Source organism: Mesoplodon densirostris, chromosome 2 (genome assembly GCF_025265405.1).
Source record: "Mesoplodon densirostris isolate mMesDen1 chromosome 2, mMesDen1 primary haplotype, whole genome shotgun sequence".
NCBI lineage: Eukaryota > Metazoa > Chordata > Mammalia > Artiodactyla > Ziphiidae > Mesoplodon > Mesoplodon densirostris.
In genome coordinates this window covers 24,799,343-24,818,038 of record NC_082662.1, presented here as the reverse complement: position 1 = coordinate 24,818,038, position 18,696 = coordinate 24,799,343, and the positions used below count along the sequence as shown (strand labels likewise).

The window sequence follows — 18,696 nt, the reverse complement described above, 5'->3', positions numbered from 1 at the left end:
TTTAAACACATGGTATCCTGAGGCCCATGATCATTCCTACAGGAGCATTTCCTGAAAGTGAACTTATGAAACCAACATTCTAGATGCACATGTCAGACTGTTGACCATGAATCTGAGTGACTGTAGACCAAAGATTCCATCTCTCTGATCATAGGAATAAATACCAAGCATAATGGGAGCCAGGGTTTCACCATTAGAGAAAAAAGTGACCAACATGTAGAGGGGCAAACTAGAATCTGCCCTGTTTATAAAACCCAGTTTTCTTTTTTTTTCACACTTAGCATATGCAACTTTAATCAACCAAAAGAAAAAGTTCCAAATGTACAAGTGCAAAAAAAAGATCCAAACTGTTGACATAGACTTAACTAATATCAGCTACTTTTACGTACAGCTGTATAAGTTCAAAAAAGCTATCCTATATGTATGTACAAATGTTGTTTATACACAGGTCTGTACATAAGGGTCTATACATTTATTTCCTCAGAACTCTTAAGGTGCCACCTCTTGGTGAAGACATCGACACTTCATTCACATATCTTACAAAAAACAAGACTGTTTCCGGGACTGACACCACTGCATCCTGTATTCAGACCATGGAGGCTCCACTGGATTGGTTAAATTCCTTCCACCATAACGTAGGCTGCCCCAGATGCCCGGGTGCCCTTAAACAGCTTTGCACAGAATGCTACAAGGTAAAAGCCCATAAACCAACATGAGATGAGGAAGCAGAGTCCTAACCAGGGTGCCATGAGAAGCTGCTTAGGCAAGCCTGCTGCCCTGTTCTCTGTCGGTCCTCCAATTCATCTACACTGACGACTTTGGCGGGCATGGAGGGCAGGGGCTGCTGTAGCACATCTGAGCCATACAAGTTGGCAAGGCCCACGGGGGGAGCTGCTCCTCTGGCTGGGCCGGTGCTCTAGCTGGGAGTGCACATGGGGCAGGCCTAACCAGCTGGGCACATTCTGAGGAGTCGTCTGAATGCTAACAGCAGCTGCCTGGGAACCAGAGCCTGGAGGATGAAGACCGGAGCTCTGTCGCTGCTGTTGCATCATTGCCAGATTTAGAGGTGTCCCAGGATGAGGGTTTAGGAGAGGGTGACTAGTGGCAGGTAAAGGGTAAAAGGGTTGACCCAGGATTGGGTCAGATATTCCCTGTAAATGATTCAGGTCCACCCCAGGAGGAAGCACCCCGGCTTGGAGCAAACTTGGAAGATGCTGTGGATGTACTCCCTGGGCCAGCATCCTTTGGACCAACCCTGGGTGAAGCTGGAGAGCAGGCTGAACAATGGGGATACAGGGGACAAGGGGGACTTGGTGGACAGTGTGGAGAAAAGATGTTCCTGGAACTGGGGACGCCAAGGTGGGTGTTTTTCTCCCAGTTGCTTTAGGTCGATAATTTTGTCCTTTGGTGTAAGATTTGGTCTGGGATAGCGGGGTGGAAGATGAAAACCACTGTAGGGTTGACAGTTTGGGATTTGTAGTGGGAGAAGAGTCTCGATCAGCGGTGAGCACAGACCTGGATGACAGGAGGTTCTCTTCACTGGGCTTCTGAGTGTCCTCTTTACTGTCACCAAGAGCTGATTTCCAGATGCTGGCTCCTCCTTGCTTTTCTCTTTGCTCTCATATATCTTATGAATCACTGAGGTAGGGCTGAAGGAAGGAGAAAGCATGCTTGTGATGGAGGCGGCTGGGGCAGGGGAAGAGGAATTCCCTTGACGCACAGGTGCTGGTGACTTGGTCCCTCATGGTTGCCTGTTTCTGAATCCATCTCTGGTTCTGTCCACCTGCGGTTTACCAAAACCAGGCTGGTAGAAGTTTGTTGCCCGCACTGCAAGGTCATGTGGCAGGCCAGCCCCTCCAAAGCTGCCTGTTGCAATTCTAGCTGGCTCATCTGGACTGTGACAGGGCTCATGGGCTTGCACATGCCTTGGAATGGATCTCTGAGAAGCTGCTGTGGTCCTGGTGTGAAACAAATTGGTGATGGTATTCTGGGACTAAGGTAGTCTGCTGAGTCTGCTCTTGACTGAAACACCTGTGACGAGGGAGGAGAGGGTACTCTTTGGCCCAGTAAAGATGTCTTAGGCTCCAAGCTCCCCATAAGGCCACTCAGAAGGTTGGAAGAAGCAGGTCTCTGAACAGGTGGACCCAGAAGTTCCTGCAAGGTGTTCTTAGGGACAGGCTGGCCTGGAATCTCAGCAGGGGACATCAAATGGCTTTCAAGGGTTCGGCTGACTTTGGGCTGAGAAGGTAGAGTCCCACTTGCCTTCATGGTGCTCACTAATGTGTTGAATGCAGTCGTATCTCCATCTTTTCTGAGCTGTGGATTGCTGCTCACAGTACTCAGGGTCTCCTCTAAATGCTCTGCCATAAAGGGAATCGAATTCTTCACCTGCTGGTCCACCTTCAAGCCCTTGAGCCCTGTTTCTACCTCTTCCACTGAAAGCACAACCCCTGAATGTGAACTCTCTATAAGCTTTTCTTTATTTGCAGAAAGGCTGGAAAGGAGGGGTTTTAAATCAACGTTTGGCTTTCTGTAGCATTTCTAGAATATCCACTTTATTTTCAGCATGGCCATCTAATGGTATAGGAGCAAAATATTTCCTCGTATTCTGTCCGGGAGAGAGGATGGCTTGTTCCAGACCTGCAAGTCTCTCCAGCTCTTCATGCATTGTTGACCCAAGACTGCTGGACCAGCTTCCTAACCGGCTCGGGTTAGGGAACCAACTGGCAGAGACTGACCCTTCTACCAAAACATCTTTTATCATCAAAGCCAAGCATGGCACCTTATCAAGGTTAAAGGACTCATTAAAGTCAATTTCTCCCGGGGACTGCTCAGGCAAGACGACATCCCTTGGCGCTTCCTGATCCGCAGCAGTCTCCTGTTAGAGGATGACCCCCAGCTCATCCTCTTCAGCCACCCCTCCATTGCACTCGACTATGCCTTCCTTCACAGAGGCTGTCCGTCGCCTTGTTCTTTTTCTCCCCTTAGGATCTTCTTCCAGTATCTTATCATCAAAGCCAGTCAGCTCAATGGTTTCAGACTGACTTGTGGGTCCAGCTGAGAACCATTCTGGTTCTTCTGTGTAGGAATCATGTCTTCTACGCTCAAACACAGGCTTACTATTCACAAACTCCCTGCTGAATAGCTTGTCCTTGTAGTCCCTCTCTCTGTCTCTGTCTCTCAAGTCTCACAGGTCCTTAGGGCTAAGACGGTGATCCTTCTCAAAGGTCTGGGGAGAGATTATCTTCCCACTGCTGATCCTTCGTCTGCCAAGCAGACGGAGCACATCACTGTCTTTATCCAGTAGGCTTCCTGAGTGCCGGGAGCTAACAGCAACTGTCACGTGGCAGCGCCCTCTAAAGCTTCGTCTCTGCGGGCTGAGAACAACATCTAAGTCATTTTCTTTCATATGCTCTCAGGGATCTACTATCCCGCACACCAGGGAAGGCCCATCTGTATCTAATTCTTTCTTCAGACTTTCCACTGGTGAGCTCTGCCCTGAAACTGGGTAGAGGGAGGCATGCCACTTCTCAGGGTCCTAGACACCAACACTGTCGTATTTCTCAGAGAGGCACGGAGGCTTCTGTTTGGAATGAGGGAGTTCTTTAATATCCAAGAGCTCCTCCCTAGGCAAGCACACTAAAGAGTATTCCTGTGGGGAGTTCGCTTCTCAAGGAGACATCAATACAGAGGACACTGATTTCTGTGAGGCATCCCAGAGCTGAAATCCTTATGTTTTGTATAGTGATGGGGGGATTTGGAGGCCAGTTGCTTCTTCGGGTCAAAGAAAGTATCTCTATTTTCTGTTTCAGCCACACTTCTGTCCATGGCTCCTTGGTCTACAGTTTCAGTGTCTCGGCCGCCGTTCCTCTCTGCCCCTCGTACTGGTCCGAGGGCTGCTCCGCGCGGCCTTCACTCTTGTCCCCCAGACCCCCAAAACCCAGTTTTCTCCTCTGAGGAATAGAGATGACCATAGCACTCAGCTCCTAGGGTGGCTGTGTCCACACACACACACACACAAAAATCTCCATCATTTATCATTACCATCTTATTGTTATTACTATGTCCACCTGCAGTGTGAGAGCACCTCCTGAGCGGCAGAGCCAAGAGGCCCACTTCTGACCTTGACCTTCCCCTCATACTGCTAGGACCCCACACCAGTCTTTGCCTCCTGGTCTTATATCATCACTGAAGTCAATTCTGGGCTATGAATTTATGAATATTAATAGGACAGACATGACATTCCTAATCTTGCTGACACTTTCAAATGGTTCAGCAGAACATTGTTTGCAGATGCATGAAGGATAAACTTCATGCCTGATTTGCGCTAAATTATGAGTTCTTGGATTCTACTGTTCTTCTCATATCTATTTGTTCATTTATTAATAATATAAGTATTATAAACTGCCATGGGCACTATGCTAGGGGTTGGGGATAACTAACATTCATTCATTTATTCATTCATTCATTCATTCACCCAATGAACAATTATTAAGTGCTTACCACAAGCATGGAATAAATTACCCCAGCGAGTAGGGAGTGTCCACACTGGGAAGCAGGGAGGTGAGGTGGAGGCTCGCACCAGGGGGGAGTGTGAAGTCAGGCAGCTAAGGCTGCATTGGAAGATTGATTTCAAATGGGGGGATAATGAGGACCAGGTTTCTCACTTTCCAAGAAAGAAGTTAGGGATATAGAAAGGGAGAAAACCAGATTCATCCCTGTTGACAAAATTCTGCAGTGCAGGACCAGGGGGTTGGCAGTGAAAATGCTTCAGGTATTTGATTTTGTCTCAGAGGCACCTGGGCTAAAAGTAAGAGACGAGCCACGGGAAGTGCTGCCGTGGCCTCAGCCCAGTGGCCACCCCACCTGCTCTCTCTCCAGCTGCTGCTGGGCCCTGGGCAGCCTTCATGGGGCAGCGTCCGAGTTTCTCACCATGGGCTCTGCCAGGCCACAGGACCCTGATCCTGCCTGGAGGGCACTTTGGCCTCATCTGGCCTCCTCGCGTACCCCCGGGAACCCCTTGGGCCTCCACCCTGGTGTCCCTCCTCTGGCAGGTGCCTTGAGAATGGTCTGGGAGGAAGCTCAGCATGAAGGGCCTGTATTAGGAAGGGGGGTGGCAAGTTCTTTCAGGGATGGGGGTGTCTAGGTGGTGCATGGCAGTGTCCCCTCAGCCCCTACGCCTGCCCTCCAGGAACTCCCTCTCCTGGAGAAGCGCTACAACCCTGTCCTTCCCAGATACACACCCAGGACTAGAGGGGGCGGGGCAGAGGACCAGCACTCAGGCCCCAGGCTGACCGCTCCCCTGGGCCATTTCATTCTGGTGCTCCCTGCGGTCAGCTGAGGCCACCCTCCGGACTGCATCAGACCCCAACTTCCCCCACCAGCCCAGCTTCCTTCCCTCCCTCCCACAGTTGTGGATCTCAGGGGTGCTTCCTAATAGGCACTCTTCACACTGAACTTCCTGGGTACCCTCTACCTAGCTTCCCTCAATGGTAACAGCTTACATTGCTATAGTATAACATCAAAACCAAAAAATGAAAACAAAACCAAAAAACATTGGCACGATTCTATTAACTAGATACAGACCTTATTCTGATTTCACCAGTTTTTGTATGTATTCATTTGTGTGTATATGTGCTGTTTGTGAAGTTCTCTGCCGCTTTATGGGATGTACAGATCCATACATTGCCGATGTGGCCATTACCGAACTCTTACGTCATCATAAAGGAAATTTCTCATGCTATCTGTTTATCCTTATTTTTTAAAGAAATAAAACATTTCAAGTGCAGTTGAACTCTGAATGCAATCCTATTCCCTACCCTCCATCCACAGAGGGGACCACAATTTCTAAGGTATCATATATATATGTCTCCACAATAGCTAATATTTGGCAAGTGCTTACTGTGCACCAAGCTCCATTCTAAGTTGTTTCCATGCAGTAATACGTTCCTTACTCACCACAACCCAGGCATTGTTATCCCCAACAAGGATGCCGAGGAACAAAGAGGTTAAGACAATTTACACAAGGATCCACAGCCGGAAGTGTTGATGCTGGGGCTTGAACCAGCCTCCACAGCCACTGTTCTATAGTGACACACACATGTCTTCTTGCCACAGACATCTTCTACTCACCAAGATGTCTAGGAGATTCACTCAGGTTGATATCTGCAGACAGAACTCATTAATGTTAACTGCTCTGTAGTATTCCCTTTTGTGATTACACTACAATTTATATAGCCATATTCCTAGTGATGGATATTTAGAGTGTTATATTGTCTCTACTGCACGCAATGGTGCAGGAACCCCCTTGCCTGTCTCCTTGTGCACACGTGCCTGAGCTTCTCTGTGGTTTATTCATCGATGTGGAATTGCTGAATCTTAGAGCAGGAATGTCTTTGACTTTGGAGGACATTGCCAAGTCTCAGCGTATGCAACAATTTACACTTTCACCTGCCATGCATGAGAGTGTGAGATGACATATCCCTATTATTTTAATTTGCATTGCTCTGACTTCTAGTGAGGTTGGGTATATCTTTTGATTATTGGTCATGAATTTTGATTTTCTCTGTATACATTTTTCTATTGGGTAGTTTGTCATGTTCTTATTATTTGTAAGAAATTTTTGTGTATTCTGGATGATAATTCTTAATTGGTGATATGCATGGCAAATATCTTCTTCCAGGCTGTGATTTGTTTTTTTCTTTTTCAACTTTGACTAATTCTTCTATCATAGACAAGTTTTTAATGTTATTGTTTATTGTATTCAATTCTATCAATCTCTTCCATTACAGTTTGGGCGTTTGCATGTTTTGTTTAAGCAATTCTTTCCCTTTTAAGGTCATTAAAGAGAATTCTTTTTTCTTATTGTTTTTAAGTTTTATTTTTCATGGTTCTCATAGTAAAGTTTTACTTTGTACAGTTGCCTTTCTTATAAGACATAAGGAGTTCCCCCTACATATAGTCACTTTCCTAGCATGACTTATTGTGCCATCTATTTTTCCTCTCTTATTTGCAATGCTCCCTCTATTGTATATGGAGTCCCTGCACACATCCCATCTGTTTCTCGTCCCTCCACTGGTCTCTTCACCTTGCACTAAACCAACACCACACTGTCTGAAAAACGAGAGCTTTATCATAAACCTTGGTGTTGGGGAGGGTGAGTTGTCCTTGTTATTCAAAATTATTTCCCACATGAGCTTTTGAATCAGCCACTCAGTTTTACCTGAAGCTCTTTTGGAATTTTAATAATTGTAATTACACTGCATTCATAGATTTGCTTGGAGGGTAATTGACATCTTTAGACTATTGGTCCTTCCCATCTATAAGCACGTTATATCTCTCGCTTTATTCAGATTTTCCTTTATGTCCTTCAATAAAGTTCCATAATTTTCTCCTTAAAGGTCTTGCACATAGTTTCCTAAATTTATTTCTTGGTACCTTCCATCATTTACTGGAATTTTGGGGTGAAGTGTGACTCCTGCTGGAACTTAGTCACTTACGAAGCTCAGGATCCTAGTTAAGTCCCTTAAATGGTGCAATTCTCAGTTTCCTCATAAATAAATATACCTCCATCAAAGAGTAGCCATGAAGAGTGAATGAAACCAAGGATGTCACGCCCATAGAACATCGTAAATATCTGATAAATGTTAGCTCATCCTGGAGTCAGCATACATTTGGAGTTGTGTTTCTGAATATGTGTTCTTGCATTTCCGTGACTGTGCTTAGAATATGGTCCCCAGGCAGAAACAGTCAGAAACAGCTGTCATGTGACAGCTTCTGACCTATAAGTAATTGGTAGATAGCGCCTTCCTCCCTCCAAAGTAAAGAGCACTAAAGAAAGCACTTTCAAAGCACATGGTAAAATTAATACTTCTATTGAATCCCAAAGCGGGGCTAATTAAGTTACATTTAAAAATGTTTCTAGTTAACTTACCAGAAAACCAACTAAAAAAGAAAATTATTATAAAGATTTTTTTCTGTCCAAAATTTAGTGCGATTTATTACCATAACTGTTCTTCTAGTCTTTTTCAGAGCAAAAATGCTTAAACTGAATTCATTTCTTTTAAAGTTTTGTTTTTTATAAAACAGTGTGTGCCTTATCATAAATATTTCAAATATTAGGGAAAAATACAAAGAAGTAGACATTTCCCCAAATTGTACCACTGAAGTAGAACCATTGCTAACATTTTGGTCACTATCCTGTTTCTATTTCTTGATACCAATAAATGGGCTTATGGGTCTGTGCCCACGTTTTGTTTTTCCTCTACAAGGTATTGTGGATGTCTTTCCACTTTAATAGTTGCAGAATTACATCATTTTATATCATTGCATTATATTACATTTTATAGATTTGCACTAATTTAACAAATCAATTCCTTCCTTATGGCTATTTGATCTTATGAAATAAACCACGCCCCGATGAACCACTGCAGCACACCTCTTTTTTGTGAGTTTACGTGATTGCTTCCATCAATAGACTCCTTGGAAGTGAGATTATCAGGATAAAAGGCTCGCTCATTTTACATTTTGACACATATTGCCAAACTACCTTTCCAAAAAGGTTGAATCAATTAGCACTGCCCTCATAGGGGCATGAGGGTGTCCGTTTTCCAGTGAGCTAAGTGGGTTTGTCAATTTTCTTAATCTTTACCTATTTGGTGAATGGAAAACAGACCTCTCTTTGTACATGCATTTCTTTGATCAGTTGAAAAATTAAACATCTTTTCCTCTGTTTATTGGCCATTTGAATCTTCTTTTGTGGATTGCCTCTCTGGGTAGTGAGCACGTTCATATGGTTGCTTATAAGTTCCTTGTGTCCTAACATTGTATATAACATTGGGGAACAGCCGCTTGGCTTTGGTCTTGGCTGTGTGGCTTGCTTTGGTCAGTGGGATGTTAGCAGATGTGGTGCAGGCAAAGGTTTTCAATGTGTGTGGCTGAGCTTGCCCTCTTGTGCTTCTTCTGACCTCGTGAAAAGAGGATGCCCTGTCTGGCCTGCTGGTAGCAGAGGAATGAGAGACTCATGGAGTGAACTTGAGCCAAACCCATGGTCTGGAGTCAAGCCTAGCCCAGCCCAACCAAGATCGGCAGAGCCATAGCTGCCGAGCCACAGACATGAGTGAAAATGATTTTTGTTTGAAGCCACCAAGTTTGGGTTTGCTTATCATGCAGCAGTATTATGGGATAGATGACTGACATACCCTGCCATTCTCTTGCTGTGTGACCTTCTACATGTCATGTTCTTCTCTTGGTCTCAGTTTCTTTAAATTTTGCATGAAAGAGTTGACCACTGAGTGATTTCTTTTTTTTTTTTTTTTTTTAATTTATTTATTTATTTTTGGCTGTGTTGGGTCTTCGTTTCTTTGTGAGGGCTTTCTCCAGTTGCAGCGAGCGGAGGCCACTCTTCATCCCGGTGCGCGGGCCTCTCACTGTCACGGCCTCTCCCGTTGTGGAGCACAGGCTCCAGACGCGCAGGCTCAGTAGTTGTGGCTCACGGGCTTAGTTGCTCCGCGGCACGTGGGATCTTCCCAGACCAGGGCACGAACCTGTGTCCCCTGCATTGGCAGGCAGATTCTTAACCACTGCGCCACCAGGGAAGCCCCCACTGAGTGATTTCTAAGGTCTCTTCCAATACTAAGAATCTGGATTCCAAAACAGGGTTTCGTGGTGAGAGGGGAGGAAAGTGATCCAGAATGAAAGGTCAACACACAGGTGCAAAGAAGTTATGCAAGTAAGGCAATGGGAAGGATTTATCCCACTGCAGCAGGTGGTCTGAGACACACAGGTGGGGGTGGGTTGGTGGTATAGGGTTGATGCAGGAATGAATGCTGGGGCTTGGGCTGCCCGGAAAGCTGTTTTTATTCCTCCTCCACTGCTTCTGAAGCTCTTGCAAATTGGCTTCTGAGCCCACCATGCTGCCAAAACTGCCTTCTCAGTTCTGATTCTCACCACCAAACCCTCACTTTGGCCCTTAGCCTCCTAGAACGTGATGCCTCCTTCCAACCCTCTTCTCTGGCTCCTGTGCCCCCCACTCATCTAGCCCATGCCTCTCCATCTGTCCACTCGGTATCTGTCTCTTTCCCTGAGTCTACTGTGAAGGCGATCCTCAAAATTTTTTCCTCAGCTCCCTCTTTTCATGAGTGGAATTCTGGGATACTGACCCCAAGTGAGGAACCTGGGTACCAGGCAAAGGAGGCATAAGGAATCAGAAGCATCTTAGTACTGCCAAAAAGCAAGTGAGAGCTTGGGACGAATGCTAAGGGACCCAGCCCTGGACTCAAAGAACTATTATGTGCTACAGTTCCACGTCCACTCACAGCTCCAACACAATCATTCCTACATCGTATATCCTATGCTTGTGGCTACAATAGATGGTCTGAGCAGGGTAGCCAACCCCCTCAGGCCACCTTAAAAGCAGAGGCGGGCAGCCTGCATTTCTCCTCTGCTTAGCACAGAATGGTCTTCAAATGTTCTTTCTTCAGTAGACCTGTTCCCCTGTTTCCTCTGGCACGTGTCCCCTCTAATGGCTGGTCTCTCCCACTATCCTGTGATCCTGAATTCTTAGCTCATCCTGGGCCCCAGCTGTGGTTTGATGGATACTCCACTGTTTATCTTGCAAAGAGACTTGACCTTGGATTGTAATTTTGCTTGATGAGTTTGCTTACTCTTCTTCCAAGCCCCACCCACCTGGGTATGGAAATTATTTACATACCTGTGCTCTTCACACTGGTATCAGTCATGTCCTCCTCCCCAGCCCCAGGAGGACAAGACCCCTGGTAATAAACCCTAATAACAAGACCCCCAGGATTTACCGTCGCTGGTGCTTTGCTTACAGATGTGATGGAAGACCTCCAGCTGATGTGAGACTGGAGGCAGCACACTCCAGGAGAAGGAGGATGAAATGGGAAGCAGACACACCTGGCTCTTGAATTCTGGCTCCATCATATGCTGCTCATACACAACTCATTCCCAACCTGTTGATGATACACACACACACATACAGTAATGCACAGTGTCTGACATGTGACTCGATAAATCATAGCCCACATTCCAGAGGAACTTTTTTTTTTTTTTTTAGCATTTATCCTCTTTCTCTTATTTTCATCAAATCATCTGCTTTCTTTACCTGTAGCTAGCACAAAAGCAATTGGGACTCTGAACTCCTAGCCCAGGTCCTGCCACAAAGCAAGTGCCCTGGAAATGTAGCCTGATTTTGCATAACATAATGGGGTTCTTTGGAAACTATGCGTGCGTGTGTGTGTATTCTATTCTTCAGCAACATTATGAATATACCAGATGTCCTTGTTCTGTCTCTCATGTCCTTTGTCCTCATTGCATTCATTATTACAACTTTGTTCTCTTCCACTTTGACCTGAGTGATTTCCTGAAGCCGATTTCTATTTCCCTGATAGAATCTCCAGTTACGATATATTGTCTTTGTTGTTGGTTTTTATGCAACAGTCATCTCTGCAATGTTTTCATTTGTTTCATTTCTCTCCTAAGAAGTAGACCAGCTCATTTTTCTTCTCTCATTTTGTAACTTCCACGGATAATTCTTCTTTGAATCTCACTCTCTTCTTTGAGTATTTGTTTTGTTTTGTACTGAGTCATCCTGATCCTGGATCTTGGGTAATTCCTCTTAGGAGGCAAGTTCTTCCATCTTTTGCTCAAGTGTGCATTTCCTTTTGTTAGCAGGAGGCACTTCCTGTGTGTGGGTCTTGTGTTTCTCCTTGCTGGTCATGCCTCATCTCAGTGGGGTGGCCATTTGGTGTGGGGCTGGGTGGGGCAGTGCGCTGAGTAGTCCTTATATTCGTTTGGGTTCACCATCTCAAACACCTTCAGAGCAAATACATCATTTCCTTTACCCTGGGGGAGCGATCTTCCTCAGTTTTCAGGGTCAGCAGATGGGCGTGTTCTTGGCAAATCTCATTAAGTCTCTGTGAGCTGTGGCCCAGGTGTCCCTCCCACTCCCTCCTTCACGCCTCTTTCCCTTGGGCTATCAGAGCCAAGGGGGCCAAGGGTGGAGAATGCCAATGGCTTGCCAGCTTGGCGTCTTCTCAGGTCATCGCCCCTGCCATGCTGAGTTAGAGAACTCAGTCCCTTGCGGCCTGTCCGTCAACTCACCTGTCCTCTCTCCAATCACCAGGTCACTGTCTTTCAAGGACTGCACACCTTATATTTCATCTTTCCTGCCCAGTGAACAACAATTCCATCCTGAAATTGATTGGACCTGAAGCCTTGCAGTCCTCCCTGTCTCCTCATACCTCACACCCAGCTCAGCAGCAAACCCTGTTGTCTCCTCTCCCATCAACAATGGGTCCAGAGTCTGATCCGCATCACCACCTGCGCTGTGCCACCATCATTTCTCACCTGCATCATTGCAGTAGCTTCTCACCTGGTCCCCTTGCTTCCCCCTCCTTCCTGTGCTCTTCTCTACCCAGTGGGCAGAGTGGGCCTGTGAAACTGTGAGGTCCGGACCCTGCTGTGTCTCCCCATTTCACTCAACGTAAAATCCAAAGGTGTCCAGTGGACTGTGAGGTCCTCCTTCTCTGCACCCCCCACTTACCCCTGAAGTCATCCTCCCTTGCTGTCCACCTGTTCTTTCTGCCATTGCCTTAGTTGTTCCTTTTGCCTGGAACATCTTCTCCAGAATCTGCCTAGCCAACTTCCTCATCTCTTTTAAGTATGTCATCCAATGTCACTGTATCATTTTGCTAAGGCTGTATAACAGTACCACAAACTGAATGACGTAAACAACAGAACTTTGCTGTCTCACACTTCCGGAGGTGACTAGACCTAGATCAAAGTGTTGGCAGGGTTGGTTCCTTCTGAGGGCCGTGAGGGAGGATCTGTTCCATGCCTCTGTCTCTTGGTGGCTTTCCGGCAATATTTGATGTTCTTTGGCTTAGAGATGCATCACCCCCGTCTCTGCCTTCATTTTCATGTGTCATTCTCCCTGTGTGTGTCTATCTCACAGTTTTCCCTTTGTAGAAGGACACCAGTCATACTGGATTAAGGCCCATTCTAATGACCTTATTTTAACTTAATTACCTCTGTAAGGACCGTATCTTTTAAAAAGGCCACATTCTGAGGTACTGAGGATTGGGACTTCAACATGAATATGAATTTGGGAGGGGACACAAATTAACTCATAAGAGTCACCTTCTCAATGAGACCTAGCCTTTCCTCGCAGTTTAAAGCTGCAGAATTGCACCATCCCCTGCATCCTCAACCACCCAGCCCTTGTTTCTACTTGTATTGTGGAAGATGGAGTTTTTCCCTCCAATATTTCATTCCTTTTTGTTGCTGTTTTCAGTGAGTTTCCACCCTAATTGAGACTAAAACAAACATTACTCATGTTGCTCAGGGCCATCTCCCCCACCAAAATCCCCTCACATCTCTGGTCCTGTGTTGGCTTCATCCCCATGCCCGGTCCAACCTGCATGGTCTTTGCAGGTGGGTGAGCTTTAGGTACCAGGTGACCCTGGTTGAGGGACCCAAGGGGGTAAGAACAGTGGCTTCAAAGCTATCAGAGGCCACCCATGGCCAATGATGTCCCCTAACTTCAGCCTCAATGCAGTGACACCTGCCTTCCACTCAGGCAATTTATTGAGCTCTTTCTCTTCCTTAACACAACAGATCGGCCTAATGAAAATGCCTTTATTTCCTGGCTCGGGAGTGAGAGCTGGAGGTTCTCCACTGCCAACAAATCCATTTCCAAATCCTCTGGCCTCTGTCGGTCAGCAGCTGGCAGGGCAGTGACTGACTGCTGGGTATTACCATCGAGAACCTTGTTTCCTCTGCCCCAGCAGCCTCTTCCCTCCCTCGCAGACAGAGTGCGGTCTCTCCTTCACCTCCTCTGTGGCCACCCCGCCACAAGTCCCCAGTGAGCTCATTAGGAGACCAAACTGCACTCATCTGCTCAGCACCTCATCACATGTCACGAGTCAGAATGATGTCCCTGTTGGCTCCTCTATCTGTAGTCACTTTGGTAGGGGCTGAGGTTCCAGGGCTCCATGAGGGGTGGTAGTCTGGGGTGAGGAGATCTGCTTAGGCTCAGCCCCCAGAGAACATGGACGAAAGAGAGAAATCAGGCAATAGGTCTGATCTGGACCATCCTGAGGCCTCCCTTCTCCTTCTCCAGGTCAGCACATCCCAGACAATCCCAGAATCTTCCGCCCCCACCACTGCTTGCCTGGAGCCTGAACTAAGCCCCCTAACTGGCTCTCTGCTTCCTGCATCCACTCTGCAGCCCCCAGAGTCTACTGTCCTCTGCTCAGCAGCCCCTCTGCTTAGATAACCTCCCTCTCCCATGAGAGCCTCCAGACAAAGGCAACTTTACCAGAGGCTAGAGAAGCTTAAGCTTCAGGGACCCTTACTCTCCAGGTCCCTCTTAAGGCCCCAGTTGGGCCCCATGTAATATATGATTAATGAACATTGTCAATTCCAAGATTAATTAGGATTAGAAACTGCAAGGAAAACTTGCTATGCCCTGAAATCTTACTGCTCAGATATGAGAGGAACTTGACAGGATGCTTCCCAAATTTGACAACAGTCCTGAACATTTACATGGCATGATCCGTAATGAATTGTGAAGGTGAAAAAAACTTCAAGCTTAACCATGTAGAAAGCCGTGAAAATCAGGCTCTGCGGGAGGAAAGTCTGATTTAACTTTCTATTCTCACCACGGAAGATGATATTACAAAATCATTGTCTTAGGAACATGTGAATATAGAGAAGGCAGCCCAAACAATTCAGGGGAGAATCAAAGCCAGGAAGGAGTGTCAAGATGCTAAGTAATAAATAGAGTGAGATTTTCCTCAATTCTGTTATGTTTTCTGGTAATTGCTTGCTTTTTGATATCTACAATTTATTATAATTTCTTTGCTCATTCTAAATAACTATTAACTGCATAGCTAATTTTGATTCCAAATTGTATGTCCTTTTCTTAAAGAGAACTCCCCAAAAGGTATAATTTTAAGACCCATGGCACCTACATCTACTACCTTCCCGGCCTTCCTACTGCACTTGGAATAAAACTTAACCTCCTCTTCTGTATGGTCTGCAAGACCTCACCTCTCCACCCTGCCCACTCTGACCCTTGCATCCCTTTCCCCCACACTCACCACCCTACAGACTTGAGAATGGAGCAGACCTGCATTCAAAACCTTCAGTTTGAACTGCCAAGCAACTTGCAAATGTGTGAGGAATACATGCTTATTATTGTATGTCACTCAGATTTTTGTGGTTGTTTGTTACACAGTGATAGCAGACTGATGCAGTGTGATTGAAATGTCTCACACGTACTCAGATCAATCAAGAGGATGTCTTTGTTATTTAGGAAGGCATAACTGGATCACAAACCTAAGAAAGCTGAAATCTAAAACATTTTCAAATTGACCACCGATTCTTAAGGATCTCAAAGGCAAAAGAAGTCCTGACCTGGGCCTCCCTGGTGGCGCAAGTGGTTGAGAGTCCGCCTGCCGATGCAGGGGATACGGGTTCGTGCCCCGGTCTGGGAGGATCCCATATGCCGCGGAGCGGCTGGGCCCGTGAGCCATGGCCGCTGAGCCTGCGCGTCCGGAGCCTGCGCGTCCGGAGCCTGTGCTCCGCAACGGGGGAGGCCACAACAGTGAGAGGCCCGCATACCGCAAAAAAAAAAAAAAAAAAAAAGTCCTGACCTTCCCCCAGTGATCTCAGCTCATTTTCAGACCCATTAGTGTCTAAGATTTAGAGTCACAAAAGGTCAGAATCTCTTTGTCCTGAGACGTCATCCAGTCTTAGGGACAAAAATATGTCCCTTTATTTTAAGAGTATTTTTTTCCTTATGTAAAAATTATACATGTTCATTACAGGTAATGCAGACAGGCAGAAAGAAAAAGAGAAAAACTACCCATAATAACCACCACCAAAAATAGACTCTGTCAAATATTGGTTATAAAACATATGTGTTTATATATGTTTATATTTTTCTCATAAATAAAGGAGAGAGGGGGAAGCTGGGACAAAGTGAGAGTAGTATCGACATATATACACTACCAAATGTAAAATAGTTAGCTAGTGGGAGCATAGCACAGGGTGATCAGCTCCGTGCTTTGCGATGACCTAGAGGGGTGGGATAGGGAGGATGGGAGGGAGGCTCAAGAGGGAGGGGATATGGGGACATATGTATACACACGGCTAACTCACTTTGTTGTACAACAGAAACTAACACAGTATTGTGAAGCAATTATGTGCCAATAAAGATCTATTTAAAAATAAAAAAGGTGAGTATGCTGTGCATTCTGTTCTGTAATCTTTTGTTTATGTTTACTATGTCATAAAAGACTTCCCATGCCATTTTACGTCTTTTGCACAATTGTTTTGAATTATGGAATTGTTGCTGAGATGACCTGCATGATCGTCTTCCCTCTCCCAGACTTCCTGTTGTACCTAAACACCCCTGGGAAGGAGGTACCCTTTGAACCAGCATTATCCAAAGTACTGTAGCTTGACTATATCAGATTTTCCCAGCAGAGAAACAGGACCCAGAGAGTAAAGGGACAAGCAAGAATGAGTGCATCAAAGATCTCACTCACATGACCACACGTGACCAATCCTCTCACTGCAGACTTACTGACAGATAAGGAAACTGATCCCAAGGGGGCCCTGAGGCCAACTCTGCATCTGGACCAAGTTCACAGTCAAGAACCCTGGAGCTGTGGCTCTCTGCCCCTAACACATGATCCCTGCAGGCAGCAGAGACAACGTGTTGACCACCTGTAGCCTCCCTTCCCTGCTCAGGTGGACCTTGTCTCAGGTCCCCGTGGCCAGTCCTGTGACTCTACCACACTCCATGTGATATGTAGAGGGAAGAGCCTGGGCTCTAAGGAGGGCTCCACTGTTGACCTGCTGGGTCTCCTGGGACATGGTTTTAGCTTGCCAGGTGTGGTAGAGACTGTCTAGCTGTTCCACAAATATGTTTCTTCTTCTTCCTGGGCACATGGCAAGGCTACATCTCCCAGCCTCCTCTGCAGGTAAGTGGGACCACGTGACTGCCTTCCAGACAATAGAATGTGAGCAGCAGTGACATATGACTTCCACTCTAGGCCTCTGAGATCCTCCCATGAACTCCCTACCTTTTTTTGCCAGTCTGATACAGGCAGAGGACCAACTGCCCCCTGTTTCTGCCCATAGGGTTCCCTCCAACACAGCAGCTTGTTTCATCAAAGTGTGCAAACCAAGAAGGCAATAGAGGGCACAGGCTGGCAAGACAGCCTCCACCAAGAAGGTATCCCGGACCCAGTCTCCTGCCATCTTGTGGCACCCACCCCTCAAGGACACCTGTTTGGGGTTTACATAAAACTTCTGTTGCATTGGAGCCATTATATATTCTGGGGTTGGTTTCTTAGAGCAGTGTGTGTTATTGTGGGTGATAATGAGAATTCACTGAGCATCTATTTTGTGCAGGACCCTGTGATCCACATGTCACACATCTGCCCTTTCAATAGGACCATGACCTTGGGATTATTATCTCCATTTATTCTAGAGCAGTGAATAAGCTGGGAATCGAACTCAGCTCTTCTGGACACTCATCTCTCAATGCACAGCTTAAGGGTCCAGAGGACCAAACACTCCAGGATCCTATGGGTCTCTGAATGCCTCCAGGGGAGTAGAGAGGTGAAGAGCGTGCAGGCTGGAGTCTGACAGGCCAGGGACCAGGCCTCTCCAGTGGAGGCGTCAGGTAAGGGCTCGGCTTACCTGCAACTCAGTCTCCTCATCTGTCTAATGGGTCTGCAGGAAGAGGATTCACCACATTTGGGGGTGAGATGGGATCCTGACCATAGGTACTTGGCACTGAGTGGGGCTCTCAGGATAGGGCACCAGTTGCATCTTTCCTTGAAGCAGCCCCCCTCCCTGCCCCTACCCTCTCCTGGCGCCTCCAGCCTCTCTCCACCCCAGCCCTCTTGCCTTTCCTGACTCATCTGTAAGTAAGAGCTTTTCCTCACCTCCGCTGGAGTGCTCAGAAGTTCTGCTGTGCTGGGGGAACTGGGACAGACGCCTTTACCATTCGGAATAGTTCTTGGGAAGCCGAGGTACCTCTCAATTATTTATTAGGCAGACTTTCTCCATCAAAGGGCCTGAAATTCTGGGAAACTTTTCCCTCTGTTGCCTGCTGGGCCAGTCACAGGGTCTTACCAATTTAGTGAGCCCGGGAGAGAAATGAGAGTCTGCTGCTTCCCCAAGGGGAGCCTGACTGGGTTGATCTAAAATAGAAGGGGAGGGAGGTTGACCTGTTTTGGGGCCGGTTATTTGGGGCTGGACTTGTGGGCTGCTCCCGAGGGTGCTGGGTGAGGATCAGTGGGCGGTCCAGGTGCTGCTGGCGCTTCTGGGCTGTGGAGCTGAGTGGAGAGGCTGTTTGGAGGAGGGTGGAAGTCCCTGCCCTCGGTTGTGTCCATCTGTGTGAGGTCCCCATGCAAGAGAGCCTTGGTTACTGAGGCTCGGGTCTCTCCCACCAGCCCTGGTCTCTGTCACATTCCCCCAAAACCCCCCCTCCAGGACCCAGGACTCGGGGGCCCAGTCAGCACACAGCTCTGCATTTGTGCAGAGAATTCTGGGTACGAACACTTCCTGCCTCTGGATGGTTGGGGGTGAGGATGGGAAACCAAAACCAGACGCAGCCAAGTGGAGCAAGTCTGAACTTTCATTCAAATACAG

At 46.8% G+C, this 18,696-nt stretch overlaps 1 pseudogene; it reads right to left on the bottom strand.

The window, feature by feature from the left end:
* Positions 1 to 733: 733 nt before the first annotated feature.
* On the bottom strand, positions 734 to 3,828 carry LOC132502674 (eukaryotic translation initiation factor 4E transporter-like; annotated as a pseudogene).
* Positions 3,829 to 18,696: the final 14,868 nt, after the last annotated feature.